Here is a 16092-nt window from a genome sequence, read left to right on the forward strand (position 1 = left end):
TCCAAGGTAGACCACTGATCCTTGTATATTCTGGCACTTACTGGCCTTTATGGTCAAGTGGGCCTTCTGAAGAGCCTGTAACACAATCCCCAGGTGTTTCATATGGTCTTCCCAGGTGGCACTGAAAACTCCTATATCATCCAGATATTCAAGACAGAATTCATCCAACCCATTCAACACATGATTCACAAGCATCTGGAAAGTGGCAGGTGCATTCTTCAACCCAAAAGGCATTACCCTGCACTGGTAAAGACCCTCTGGAGTTGAGAAAGCTGTCTTCTCCTTGGCATGTTCTGCCAGGGCTATTTGCCAATAGCCTTCAGTGAGGTCAAATGGCTGAGGTACTTGGAGGCACCCAAGGTATCCACCAGCTCCTCCGTTCTAGGCAAGGGGTGTGCACCTGTCTTGGTGACAGTATTCAGAGCCCTGTAACCCACACAGAACCTCAATTCAGAAGTACCTGCCTTTGGAACCAAAACCACTGGGCTGGACCAAGGACTAATAGAGGGTTCAATCAGCCCAAGATCCAACATTTTGTTGACCTCTGTCTTAATTGAAGACCTTACTTTGTCTGACATTCTGTATCCCCTACTTTTGGTAGGTACACTCTCTCCTATATCTATGTTATGTTTGCACCAAGGTGTCAAACCAGGGGACTGTGAAAATAGGGGGAGGGGGGGAAATTGCCTAAGCAAACTTTTCACCTCAGCCTGCTGATCAGAAGTCAGGTGAGGGGCGACTCGGACACCCTCAATGGAGCTATCTGAAGGACTGCTTTGGAATGGGTCAAAGAGAGGTTCAGACTCCTCCTCCTCAACATCTGAAGCCAATAGCAGTGCTGCAATTTCAACTCTTGGGATGAAAGCCATCAGCCTATTTACATGGAACACTTTTGGAGCCTGTCCAGGCCTTCCAAGGTCCACTAAATAGTTGACCTCACCCAGTGACTCCACCACTGTGTAAGGGCTTGACCATTTGTCCTGTAAAGCCCTAGGCCTTATGGGATACATGATCAGGACTTTCTGACCAGGTGTGAAGTTGATGAGAGAAGCTTTCTGGTCATACCACTGTTTCACCAGAGCTTGTCCTGCCTTCAACTTTTCACTAGCCAGACCCATCAGGAGTACCATTCTTTTTCTGAGCCCTAGCACATAGTCTACTACGTTGGTAGTAATGGGGTGAGTGGGCATCTCCCATCCCTCATAGACTATGGCCAAGGGTCCCCTTACAGGGTGGCCAAACAGAAGTTCAAAGGGCTGAAGCCAACACCCTCTTGTGGTACCTCTCTGTTGGCAAACAATAAGCATGGTAATATAAGATCCCATTTTCTTCTTTGAGGTTCTTCCAGAGCCCAAATCATACTTTTCGAAGTCTGGTTAAACCTTTCAACCAGTCCATTGGTCTGTGGGTGGTATGTGGATGAAAACGTATAGGTGACACCACATTCCTTCCTCAAGGCCTGCATATACTTTGACATAAATTGCTGCCTCTGTCAGACACAACTTCTTAAGGGAAGCCAACCCTATTAAAGATGCCAAGTAAAGCTTTTGCAGCTGACTTGGCAGTCACAGTTTTTAATGGGATGGCCTCAGGATACCTGGGGGCATGGTTGACCAGCCCCAGGATAAACCTATTGCCTGAGGATGTTTGGGGGTCCAGGGGACCAACCATGTCGATCCCTACCCTCTCAAATGGTACCCCCACAACTGGGAGTGATACCAATGGAGCTTGGATTGTTGAGCCACTCTTACCAGATAACTGGCAGGTGGCACAACTCCTGCAGTGACTTTCTACTTGCACCCCCATCTTGGGCCAGTAGAAGTGCATGGATAACCTTTGCTTGGTCCTCTTAATTCCAAGGTGACCAGCAAGGGGCACTTCATGCACCAGCTGCAGGAGGAAGGGTCTTACAGCAAGGGGAACCACCAACCTCCTATGGTCTCCTTCTGTAGACTCTGTAGGCTCACTATACAGGAGCCCACCTTCCCAATAAATCTGGTGCTTCCCAGGAGGTTCACCCTCAAGCTGGGAGCAGGCCTGTCTCCTTAGGCCTTCCAGAGATGGGCACTCACGTTGGCCCTTACTGAATTCTTCCGTGTCAGGACCACCTTCTACTAAAAATCTTTTAGTTCAGGATGGTCATTGGGGTCAAATACTTCAAGCATCACCACCTCCTCGTCAGGTCCTGGTGATTGACCAACTACCTCCACCTCAGTGGTAGGTGAGTTAGGGGGAATATTTTCTTTCCCTCTTTTTGATTTTCTGACTCTTTTAGCCTTGAGTTTCCCCTTTGGCTGGGGCAGGGCATTGGTCTTGGCCAGGGCTGCCCTTGTTTGAGACCTTGTGCTGTAACTCTCACAAGCCCTAAAGCTCTCAGATAATTTGGAATTGTATAAGGAACAACGGCATCCCAACCCGAAATGATATCCAGAGAACTTTGGAGTGGTGGTGGTGAGAGAGGAAGCTGACCAGGACACCCCAACTCCACCAGGTGAGCCGGGAAGCAGAAGGGGCTTGAGGCCATGACCGGAGAAGACTGCCAGCAAGGGGTAGAGATGATGACAAGCAGGCTCCATACTGGCCACCCAGGAGAGCATCGCTGGTAGCCAGCAGAGCTGCCAGAGGAAGAGACACGTGGCGGGAACAGAAAGCCGAATCAGGCTTCATCCCGGCATGGAGAGTGAGGACGCTCAGTGCCGCTGTTGGGGAAAAGCCTCCCCAGCTCCACAAAAGCAGCAAAGAGAACCTGCATGGGAGCGGTAGTGAAAAAGAGGAAGAAAACAATACCAGTGAGGCATGGTGGAGGGTTGGGAAGCTGGGGCTCAAATACAGTGACTGAAAAGGGTGAACTAATTGACTAGAGTGAGGAGCAAGCTGCACCAAGTCAAATTAGTTATTGTCACAGTTACAGTACCTGAGGAGAGTTGACAGCAAGTGAGTTGAAAGCCCCCTTGTCCTTAACATTGGTGAACAAATACAAAGAACTGGCAGGAGAGTATACCAGGTGTTTTGCGAGTCTGAGACCTGCAACCAGTTGTTTGAAAGAACTGTGACAGAGAACCTGGTATTAGACCACAACATGGCACGGAAACAGCGTTGATGGACTTGAAAACCCAGATTGACGGACTTAAGGACAATGGGAAAATTGCCTTGCTACTTCTCCTTGATCTTTCGGCCACTTTTTGAACAAAGGGACCACGAGAGTCTTCTCTACCACAGATGCTGCCGACCCTATCCCCATTACATGTGGTGTGCTACAAGGCTCTTGTGTCTCACCAACAATGTACAATATCTTCACAAAGCCACTGTTTGATGATTTGGACCATCTGGGTGTCACCTACATTACTTATGCAGATGACACCCAGATCCTCATCCCGCTGACAGGTGATTACCTCATGGACTTGGCCTTAGTGAACAAAATGTACTTAATCATTCAGGCATGGATGGCCACTCATGGCCTCTGCCTGAACGACGATAAAACAGAGCTCCTAATACTTAACTCATTAGCCAATCTGAGTAAACTCAACACAAAATATATGTCTTTCAATATTGACAGGAACATTATCAAAGTGGTAAAAGAGGTAAAAACTCTCGGCTTTTACCTCGACTCAACCCTCACATTAAATAAACAAGTGAGTGCTATGGCTTCATCCACAGCATACACTTGCAAATTGATCAGGGCTTGTAAACCCTTTCTTTCCAAAGAAAGCTATATGATACTGGCCAGAGCCCTCATATTATCCAGGTTGGACTATTGTAATGTACTGTATCTAGGGGCTAGCAAATACATTGTTAAGAAAATCCAAATTCTCCAAAATAATACGTTGAGATCAGCATGTGGCATTCCCAGGAGGGAGCACATATCGGACGCACGAAGACAGAACAAATGGCTCTCCACTACTGACAAAATGACACTTAAATCTGTCTCATTGACACAGAAATGCCTCAATGATGCTGCCCCATGCTACTTCTCTGAGAGAATTGTCAAGAAATCCTCAAAATGCCCTACTAGAACAACTAATTAATTCTGTCTGGTTGTCCCTAGGTTCAAACTAAAAAAGGCGGGAGGAAGCTGCTTTCCGGTCATGTCGGCGCAGCTCTGGAACTCCCTCCCCCTCTCACTGAGAGAGGAACAACCTTTCCTTCAATTTAGGTGGAACACTATAAATTGGCTTGTATCTCAGGACATTTGAGACACATGTCCTGCCTATGCCCTGTATTAATCTGACCGTCTAACTTTGTAACCATCAACACTGACCTAAACAATTTCTTCTGATCCTTCACTGCATCTACTGTATCACTATGCAAATATTATTTGCTTTTTTATGATTCATTCATTTGTAACCATTGTAAGTCGTTCAACTTTATTGTCTGTAACCTAAGCCTAATGCATACTTGTATCCCTGTGCAAATGCGCCCTGATACCCTCGGGTTTTGCGCGCAATACAAATAAATAAACAAACAAACAAACAAACAAACCTGGCAGGAGAGGATACCAGGTTTTTTGCAAGTCTGGGGCCCGAACCCTAGTTGTGTGAATGAACTGTGATGAGAAACTGGGGGGAGTATACAAGATGTTTTTGTGAGTCTGGGTCCCACTCAAGTTTTGTTGTTTTGAAAGAAGAATCCCAATGAAGAATCCTGCCCTTAGGGTTTTGAACTGTACTGAATGTGGAAAAGACCCGGGCAAAGGAGTCATTTTACCCAGAGTGGATTGTAATACCAAGAGTAGGGGGTTATCCTCTTGAGCTATAAAGACCATGGATATACATTTGAACTTGTGTTGTGGTGGAGAGAAACCTGGTGAAGGGAGTAATTCCTGGAACTGTGAACAATATCCATTTGGAACTTTTGTTGGATTTGTACCTTTTTGTTGAACTTGAACATTTGTGCACCTTCAGAGCCAAAGACATTACTCTAAGCACCTTAGAGTTACTTTTAGAATGTGAGGGCTAGGATAGGATTTTGGACACAAAATATTTGCTTTTGACATCTTGACACAGGACAAACCCCTAGTTTTGGTTGAGGAAGGGAAATTCCTCATAGGTCAGGGAAAGTGAGGCATTTTCCAACCCCATTATTATGTTATAAAAGATTATATCAATTGCAATGAGTCCTCTTAGTCTGCGTATCATTCCTGGTTTCTCACACTAGGAATAAAGGGAAAACAAAAAGACCTTAAAAAACAAACGGACAAAGCGTATACATATGCATGCTGCACCACAGGCACCATAAGACTCCTAAAGATATAAGAGCCATCAAGAAGCTAGCACATTGTACTATCACACATGCAGCAGCAGCCAAGGACCCAGAGACAATCCAGAACATTCGGTTACACCCAGCTCACCAGAGCAACAGAGAAATCAAGCAAGACATAACCTTGAATTCAAGTTAAGGTTAAGTACCTCCATAGTCGCCTCCGGACTAAACCAGAACCAGTGAAACAAAGGGTTTAGAGCATGATAATGATCTGCATTATATGGTGAGTCCAATCCCTATATGGCTGCCTTTGGGATTGGGAGGGGAAAGCGGGTACCACTAACAATATCTTCCCTTTCTCTTCAGGGGAACGCGCTGACAAAAAGCTGGCCAGGTGCAGTCCTCTTTACCATTAACCCCATCTACTCTTGCCCTAAGCACTACAGAACACCCTTTAGTAGCGCCTTACGTGTTTGGGATGGAAGGTTGAGGGAGACATGCGACGAGGAGTCCCTGTAAAACATAAGGAAAGCATTACAGCAACAGATCCTTCTAAAACAACACAGGGTGCACCATTTCATAACACATTCCGAAATTAAAGCCTCCATTGTAGAACGTTTTATATTAACTTTTCATCATCATCATAAAACCTTTATTCAACAACTTTTAAATCACAGATCTGGTATTTCTTCACAGCTAAAAGCACTCGTAGATATGTGGACATTTTACCTGCATTCAAAAATCTGTATAACAACACACATCATAGATCTATTACAACTACCCCCATAGCTGTAAAATCCCAGCATTCCTCAGAGGTTTGGTAAAACCTTTATGCTTAAATATTTCTTTTAAAAGAGACAAGAACTTCCCTTAAAAACGGTGATCATGTACGAATCTCCAAACTCAAGGCCAGCTTTACAAAGGTGTATGAGCAGAACTAAAGTGATGAGATCTTTATCATAGATGGAGTGGCTCTCCAAGAAGGTCTTAAGCTATACAGACTAATCGATTACTTAGGAGAAGCTGTTCAAGGTGTTTTTTATAGGGAGGAGATCCAAAAAGTCTGAGAAGGCCAACACAGAATTTATAGAATAGAAGAAGTCATAACTACTAAAGGACGAAGCTCTAGAAAACAATATCCAGTGAAATTCAACAGTTGGGTGGATGGCAGCTCTCTAGAGGCTACAGATGTATAGCCTTATCTTTTTCTCCTTTCCATCTCTTAATCTCCCTGTCTATTCCTGTCGATAAATTTGACCACTCACTTTTTCTTCTTTGTCATGTATGATGTTATAAATCTCGTCCTTTCTTTTAGTGTCTTCAGGACTTTTATCGCTACTCTAAGCAGAGGGTTCATATATATCGGATTACTATACCCTGATGCTGCTCTTAGTTCCTTTAAAGGATACACTCCTATCTCTTCATTAAGCATCCACTCCTCAGGTCGCAGGTCTTCTCTTTCCTCTTAATACATCTTCCAGAGCTCTAAAATTGCTAATCTATTTTCTAATTTCTTCTCTGTGTACTCAGTGTGCAAGCATGTGGTCATGTGTTGCAATACCATTTTTGACAATGATCCCCCTTGTGGCCAGGCCATGAACATTTTATCTGCTGTGCCCTTTACCCATTTTGCACTGTACTATTTGATCTTGGGCATATGTTTTGGCAGTGTCCTGCATAGGTAAATGAGAGGAGTATCCCCCATAATGACGAGTCTCCATCGACTGTCGAAACTTACCAGATCATTAAATAAGCCTTATACCTTGGCTTAAATCACCACTTTTCAACATTTTAAAACAACAAATACGAGCAAGCACCATCAATCACTGCTTAATACTCTTTTTTCAATGGCCTATCTATTCTCTTGATTGGCGCCAATCGTTTTCCTACACTGTTACTTTTTCAATTCTTCACAATATCTATCGCTCTTCGATATTTTACTCAACAGACAACATTTAGACTAGTCAGACATTACACATTATAAACACTGTGATCATCTCTTCTCTCGCCTTTACTTTTTTACAGGGTTTGAGACATTACCTTACTTAGTCCTGACTACGCGTTTTATATTTTACTCTACCCCCATTGGGATTTTAAATATCTCCTTCTAACATTGAAGCAGGAATTCTAGGCGATACCTCTCATCTCTACAGTTATTTCCCATTACTCAAAAATTATTAAACTACCGTCCCCTTATTTGCCATTCCCCTTAGTCTACTAACCATTCTAATCAACTCGAGGCCTTTGGTATCGACTCCTCCTCCAATCTGACCACTTCCCACTTCGCCTTCCGTCCGCAGAGCGCCCGTGGAAACCAGGCAGGGATTTCTTCAAAGGGGGACCTGCCCACCGTCTCAATTCTTCTTACAAGTTTATTTCTATTTGCTGCTCTCCAAAGGAAACTCTTTGATCTTCCAGCTAATGGCGGAGGATGCCCGATTGTCCGATAATCTGGAGACAAACTAGTTAGGATCATTTTGAACCATCCGCACCGCTACTATGTGCACTAAGGGCCCTTTAGGAATGTGCATGCAATGGATGGGTTCATACAGAATAACTATGAGTCCAAATAACTGAACCAAAGTAGGAAGAAGGCAAAGTATTGCTTTATTAACAATTATCTAAAACAGGTAGTTACAACGAACATCAACAGACGTACGCTCAATTTCTCTCAGGAATCTTTTCACAAATCATATCTTTAGTATTATAAAATATGTCGGACATCATACTATGTGGAAAATAATGAAAAACCTACTGGGGATCAGCATAGGCTTAAGGGGAACATCTAAGTATATCATCTATAATAACTAAGATTTTTTTATTTATTTTTTTATTGAGTTTTACTCAGTTAAACCTGAGTTTTATCAAGGTTTCGAACCCGCTTAAAACGAGAAAAGTTCTTTTCACACGAATCCACCAAACCGCTATTGCATCGCTCTGGCTTCGAGTATAGATGCCTGGGATTGCGTCGTAGACCCACTCACCTAATTGGCTCACAGCAGGTCGCTGGCTTGTTTATCTGTTCGAATGCTAGTTCTATTAGTTTGACCATAGCCACCGTCCATCTCGTTGTCTCGCCTTCGATCAATCTGTTCCACAGATCGTCTGGTTGTAGCATCCACGGGTTTTCAATCAGAGGTAGGAGATAAGTGCTTCTGTTTTCTTTAGTTTTCGGATAGACTATCACTAGGTGCTTTAATGTTTCTGCCACTGATTCCTTTTTACATAGGCACCATCTCTTGTCACTCATAGCTCCTCAAATCGCTATGATCTCCCTAGTTAGTAGTAGATTTAATCTGGCTTTCATGAAACAGCTTCTCATTCTTTTGTCCGGAATTTTTTTACAGTAATTCTGCGGTTTTTTCAGCTTATTGAAAGTCGGTGGCAGATGGATTAGAAGTTTGTTTCCCACCGCTTTCTCAATTGTCGGGATCCAGTCCAACTCTTCCATTTTTCTTTTGATACAATCCAGATTTTCTTTTAGCTCCTTTTCTGTGCAGGCTATTTGTGCTAGATCGTCTTTTCTGGCTTTTACCCATTTTTTCAGAGCTTCGCATTTGCCTGTTTCAATTTCTTCCATCATGATGTTGTAAGTGCGTAGAGTGTCAGACATGATTATTTTCCTGTACAGTCTCATGGCACTTTGGTCCACCATAGACACTAGTGACACTAAGCCCAGTTCTCTCCTGATGGCCGGCATAGCGGTTGATTTTGGTAGGTCTAACTGTGATTTCCAGACATGGCCCTCTAGTTTGGTCCAGAGCTGACGTGAGATGTATAGAGAGGCTTCCATTCCATACGCCAGAGATGGTACTACTTTTGCCTTATAAAAGTTTATCGCTGGGATTAGGGAAAACTTCCCAAACTTGTTGTCCACTGCTCTTGTTTGTGAAGTTAGGCATTTAGCTTCCTCCCACAATTGGTTTTGCAAAGTCTTGTCCGTTCCTGAACTGTCTATCTGCACTCCAAGATATTTGATGGTCTTTACGATTTCAATTTTGGTGTTGTCAAGAAACCAGTTCAGTTGTTTCGTCGGTTTACTCAGTGCTTTCTCGATTACCAGAATTTTAGTTTTCGTTTTGTTTATCTCGAGGTGGTTTTCGGCAATGTATTTCTCCAAATTTGCTAATTTTCTTTGCAGCCCTACTTTGGTCTGGTCTATCAGAATGACGTCATCAGCGTATAGAAGTCGTGGAATCTCTGTTTTTCCAATTTTTGGAGGGAAGGCTCTTTTTTTGCTTTCTGACAGCTAATAGCCTCCTAGGAACACGATGAACAGTGCCGGGGCCAAAGGGCAACCCTGCTTGACACCTCTGTTTAGCACGATCTCCTCTGATAGAGTGCCCTGGTAGTTTAATTTGACTCTCATTTTCGTCTGAGAGTGCAGGGCTTTTATTGGTTCGAGCACATTTTTAGGACAGTTCCAGCTTTGTATGTTCGACCACAGTTTGTTCCGGTCAATCCTATCAAATGGTTTCGAAAGATCCACGAAAGCCAGATAGACCTTTGGCGCTCCTTCCTTTACTTTGGCTTTCAAGATGTTTATTAGCATAATGTTGATCACTGTGCTGCCATTTTTTTGAAAGCCCGTTTGTAGAATGTCTTTTGATGGGCCGTTTTTTTCCCAGATTCGAAAGTGTTCTAGCAGGTGTGTTGCATAGATTTTCCCTATTATGTCCAATAAGACGATAAGCCTATAACTTTCGGGTTCAATTCGGGATCCTTTTTTGTAGATTGGAACTATGACAGCTTTCTGCCATGATTCCGGAATAATTTTTGTCCTTCCGCATTCTGCAAAAATCGTACTGATCGCTTCTGACCACTCTTTGGGGAACATTTTAAGATCTACGTTGGTCAGTCCATTCGGACCCGGTGCTCTGGATGTTTTCAGCTTCCTGATTGTTGCTTCAATGTCTTCAGCGTTAGATAGATCCACCCAAGGTGTATTAGACACCTGGTTCCTCACTGGCGGAGCCGTATTCGGACTCTCGAATTCCGTTGTTAGATAGTTGATCCACTTTAATTCCGCTACTCCATTACACTGCATTGAACTTGATGTACTATTCATTGATTTTATCAATGTCCAAAATTCACTGGATTTTTTTGTTTGTAGTTTACTCATCATGTCCTCAGTGTCATTTTGGTATTGGACAGCTCTATGATGTTTGCAACAACTTTTATAGTTTTTCACTTCCAGTTGCCATTTCTCCCAATCTTCCAGGGCGTTCGTTTTCTTGGCTATTTTTCTCAGTCTTCGCCCCACTTTTCTTTTATCAACCAGTGCTTTATCGTAGGCGTGTATGGTATGCTCTGATTTTCTGGATTTCCTTTTTCCATGCATTTGGAATGGCAATAGTAGTGGCAGGTAGTTGGGTCTTTCTTCAATCTTGTTCGAGGAATTGCTGATGACTCTTTGCTCCCAGGCCTGTTTGATTTTCCGAATATCCACTTCTGTTAACCGTAGTCGCGTTTGTTGGAGATTTGTTTCCGTTACCAGTTCATACGTCCTTTTATTCGGCCTTTTTCCTTGCCATGTACAGATCAGTAGGTTGTGGTCACTATGCTGGGTTTTTTGCACCTTGAACCTCACCAGGCCGTGTGTAAGTCCATCTGAGGTGAATATGTAATCTAAAGATGCTTTTGAGGAATTACGTTCCCAGGTCGGGATGTTAACTTGGTTTGGGAACAGTAAGGCTGCGTTTTGTATATTTCTTGAACTAATGACTTCATTCAATGCCTTTCCTCACTCGATAGTTGCTTCCATTCCCCCTAGCCACTGAACAACACCTTGCTTTTCACCCACTGCATCAGTGCATTTGGCATTGAAGTCGCCGCAAATAATGATTTTAATTTTGTCGAATTCTACATATAACTGATCTATCGTGGCACTCATGTTGGAACAAAAGGTTTTTGTGGACATACGTTGCGGATTCCAATAGCAATTGATTATTGCAAGAAGGTTTGGATGGCCGTTTTGCTTCTTCTCATATGAGTGTAGCCATGAGGTCAGAATAACAAGCATTTCGTATGTCTCTTTCCACTTTCGGGGTTCCATTAGGCCTGTACCCGTTTTAATTGCAGTTAGGAGACCCGATGAAGGTCTGCCTAACAGACCTTTCACTGCTGGCGATATTACCACAGTGTACCCGTCTAGTGCAGGTTGGTCCACCAACCAAGTTTCTTGCAGGCAGTCTATATCAAAGAGCCCCAAGTCAACGTCTCTGAATGTTGTAAGGTGTACATGGCCTCTCGTATTCCACGATCCAAGACTGTATTTTTCTTTTTCGGGTCGCTCATCTCCTCTTTTAGTTTCGTTGTCACTGAGGCAGGCTGACCCTGGTCGTTGCTATTTAGCGGTGTTTTTATTCCAAGTTGATGTTAGCCAATTCCATGGGCCTTTGGTTCGAGTTCAGTCTGTCATTTTCACTGGGTGGTTCGACTGTGTGCTTTTCTTGTCCTCTACGGATTTAGCACCTACCGCTGAGGACGTCTGCAGCTGTTGCTGTTCCTCACTTTCCCTTCTAGCTGCATTATGTCCGTTAGGTACTCCTTGTTATTGAATCTTTGTCGTAGGTTGGTTTTCGCGTCTTCCCTCCCGATCGTCTCGCTGAATCGTTTACCCTCACCACAGTTATGATAGATCCCCCTCCGGGATTCTGATTCTTGAAACTCCTGGGAATTATTCCAGCGATTTTGGCGGTACAATTCCTCAGTTTTCGATTGGTAATGCTTTTGAAATTTGCTCCTTTCTTTCTTTTCTATCTCAGGATCAGATCTTCCTCTCCTCATTTTTATTTCGGTCAGGCGAAAGCCCATTTGTTCAATTTCTTCGTAGGCACGTTCATCGATATATTTGATTCCTGCAGATTTTAAATGTAGGTAGGCTTTAGCCGTCTTTTCTCTATGATAGGGTTCCACTAGTTTGAAATCCTCCATTCTAATTTTTTTAAATGTTTTCATTTTCTTTGTTATTTGCAGTACTGTCGATAGATTTAGTATTAGAAAGTCTTCATCTGTTTCCACTTGTTCCAACTTGAATACTCATATCTCTTCTTTGGCTTTGTTTCGATTTTCCACCTCATCTCTTTCCGCTCTGTACTTCCGTGGGCTCCATTGTTTTTCCACATCGTCTCTTTCTGATCGATGCTTCCGCGGGCTCCATCTCGTTCTAACTTCTTTACTTTTCACCTTCTTGCCCTCTTCTCTTAGATGTTGTTTGCTTTTGTCCAGGCAGTCGTTGTTCTCCGGCAACGTTGGATTGCTCCTATCTTTATGGGGATGTCCCTCTTCTACCACTTTTTCCGCGTCGCTTGGGACTTTTTTCTGATTGATAGGCTCCCTGCTATTACTTCCTTCTCTGCGATTCTCCTTTTTCTCAATCTGATCATTTTGTAAGTGTAGCAACATATTCATCAAGCCCGAATTACTTAAAAAGTCTGCTGTTCTTGGCAATCTGGTTGAGATGTTTTCCTCAGGCCGTTTCTTTGGTTCGTCTTGGGTCGCCTTTCTTTGAGGCCCCGCAGGGCTGTGGCATCTCACAACTGGCTCAACGGTCGTTTTGGAGTCTTTCTTGGAGTTACTGCTTGCCGCTATCTGACGTGTTATCGCCTGCGGGTTCTTTTTTGGGTCTGAGAGTTGTTGCCTTTCACTTTTCCCTGCTGACGTGTTAGCAGGCTTTTTCCATTGCCCTTTGGCTAAAACTGTGCATCCTGGCTTTTTGGATTCAGAGAGATCATTGCTGGTGTTAATTTTCTGTTTAGTGCTTCCATGCTGTCGATCTTTTATTCCAAGGCTTCAATTTTTCTTTCCCAGGTGGTTTTCTGATTGGTTGCTCTGTCCTCTGCTGCTCTTATGTAACTTTCCACATGGGACAATTTCACTATCATGTTGGTTAGAATTGCGGTGTTGTCTTGTTAATCCTCTTTTATGGCTTCGTACAATTTGCAGAAAGGCGCTAGCACAATGGTCATGGCAGACATGATTGCTATCATGTCGGGTTTCTTGTTTGGCGATTCTTTTTGCATTGACGCTGCTATGTCACTAAGTCGTCTCTTTTTTGGCGATAATTGGATTTTTTCTTGTCTCCTCATTACCGCTGTTGAATCCATTGATGAACATTCCAATGGCGAACTTTGGTTTCTATCTATGGTCATTGGGTACCCAGATGACCCTTTATTCATGCGAAGATTATCCCAGTGGGATTTTGACTCATCCCTTTTATTTGTTGGGGTCATTATTATCTGACCCGCAGTCAGATGAGTCTTGGTCCAGGCCAGACGCTGCTCTCGTTCGGTCAGTATACTGACTCGTTGATTTGCCTCCCGGGTTGTTTGTTCATCCTGCTCCCTCTCATCGTCTCACTCTTCCACCAATCCTTCTAATTCCCCTATGCTCGCCGGAACCCCTTTCAGTGCTTCTTGGGTTTGGGCGTTATGCGCCTTAAATCTGAGAACACCCTTTGTGTCTGATTTGTTAGTGCACTTTATCCCTGCCCCCTTTGTATCTTCTATGTTTTTACTCGCATCTTTGGTGGTAGTGTTGGTCTTTTCATGGGGGCTTCTGTATTCCAACCCTCGGTTGTCTGGTGATGTAGATGCCGTTTCAGTTTTCCTTTGCTTTTGGGCTGGCAGAGTTTCTAGTACTACTTCTAGCATTTCTGCGTCGGATACTTCTGTCTCCGTAGTTTGCTTTCTGTTATGTTGTTGTGTGAAAAAAGCCTTTAAGGGGCATGACAGGAGTGGGTTTGGCAGCCCTTTAGACGTTTGGCCCAGTCTTCTGATCATCTTTTTTGCTTTCTGTTCCTTCAGGGGAAGTTTGTTTGATGCTCTCATGGTCGCCAGATTTTTTGCCCCTCGTTGCCCTGCTTTGACCGGGGTATTTGTTTTATTTCTTTTTTTTCTTTTCTCTATGGATCCCATCTTCAATTGCTCGCCGTCAGTCTCCTTGTTCGAATCTTCTGGCTCCCCATCCGTTTTATTTTCGCTATCCGAGTCAGCTTCTTCCGATTCAGCGTCTTTTTCAGTGTCTGCGTCCGTCTCGGTGACACTGATCTCTATGATGGACTTTGGTTCATTCGGTTGAATGCCCTTGCCCTTGCGGGGTGTCACCGTGATCTCTATTTGTATTGTGCAGCATTGCTTTTATTCGCATTACATTCGGCGGGGTTTCTATTACATCCACTGTGTCGAGGGGTTTTGTTTTTGCTCCAACCTCTGTTCTGTTTTGTTGTTGGTGCCCCTCTCTTATTGGTGGGTCTTCTGCAGTTTTAGCCCCTGTATCTTCCCCCTTTGCCCCCTTTGAGCCCTTTATGTTCAGGGCCCGGGCGGGGCTTGTGGCTGGGATACTTCTGTCTGACATGTCAAGTGAGATCACTCCATCCGGCTCCGGCTCCTCGTTCACCTCCGCTTCGGGGTTTCCTGCATGCTCGCCCCCTCCACTGGGCTTCCGCTTCGAGTCGGGCGGGCGCCGTCCTCCGACCGCGCTTGCACAATCTCCACTCACCGTTCCAGGTGACGGCGGCTGCTACCAGCAGTGGGGGTGGAGGAGGGCGGCCATCCAGATTTCTCACGCTGCTTCGCCTCTTGAGCCTCCTCGAGGGCCTCCTCCGTGCGCTCCTCTTGGGCAATTCGATCCTCTGTTGACGCCGGGAACGGCGACGCTGGCAGAGGTGCTGACACCTGCGTTTGATCTTGTGGCTCAGGTAAGTTGACTCTATCTTTACTGCTGCCCTTTATGGGTCCATGATCTTGCGCCTGTACACATGCTACCCAGGGGCTAAGCTCATTAAGTCCGAATCACTAGATGTGAAATGGGGTCTCGGAGCCGAATCCGACTTGTTCCTCCCTTCCCTTTTTCCCAGGGCCATTTGCCCTGCCGGCTTTGATGTTTTCATCAACGGTGTTTTCAGAAGTGATTTCAACAGTCGCACATCCGGATCCATCTGGCTCCGGCTACACGTCTGCAGCGGACTGCTCTAGACTGGCTCCCAACCTCGGCTCACCAGCTCCGCTCACTGCTCCGCGGTGGGTCAGTGTAAATAAAGGCTCCTCCTTTCCCACAAACACAGTGGAAAGACTCTGGTGCTGCAGACTGGCTCCCAACCTCGGCTCACCAGCTCCGATTGTAATTGGTTGCCCACTGTCATATGACTACATATGTCTACCTCTAAAACATGTCATCCTCAATAACATTAGATACACAGTTTCTTATTGGTTTTCAAACTATAAGGTCCCTCGTTATATATGGACCTCTACAATTGGTTGGCACACTTGTGCCATGTCTGGAACATGCAGAGTATTTTTATCCACGCCACTGTGCCACACTGCACCCCTTTTGCCAATGGGGAAAGAAAACTGCCAAAAATGGAGGCATTAACCCATGTGCGCACTAAATCTGCAAAATTGTGCATGGTTCACAATCCACAAAAGAGCTGCACACCCTGCCACACACACAGGCAAAGTGGTGTAAAAGTAGGAATCACTGCTGTCATCTGTCATCTGTCACCCGAGATAAGGCCACAGAAGGTCCTAATCAGAAAATGCCCTCAAGAATTCTGTCACTTTCCCAGAGAATTATGGAAAGGAAAGTGTGCTGAAACCATGGATTCTCCACGCAGTCATAAGAATCCAGGCACTGCCTGACAGCTGCCTAAGGACATTGGCTGTCAAACCCAGTTTAAATGTATTGTCTGTTTCCTGAAAAATTGCAAATCCACTATTTTAAGCATGTTGGTGAAGGGCTATTTCTTTAAAAATGTTTAAATCCTTTATAAATTGTGCTTATATTTTATATTTGAAATGAAAAGACTTGAATGTCAAAGAGCCCATTCTGGGACCAATCCACTATTTAATCTTGATCTGACAGCCTGGCCTGGGAAAACTGACATCTCTGCCT

This window comes from Ambystoma mexicanum, chromosome 8 (assembly GCF_040938575.1).
Source record: "Ambystoma mexicanum isolate Mex_15411 chromosome 8, UKY_AmexF1_1, whole genome shotgun sequence".
Taxonomy (NCBI): domain Eukaryota; kingdom Metazoa; phylum Chordata; class Amphibia; order Caudata; family Ambystomatidae; genus Ambystoma; species Ambystoma mexicanum.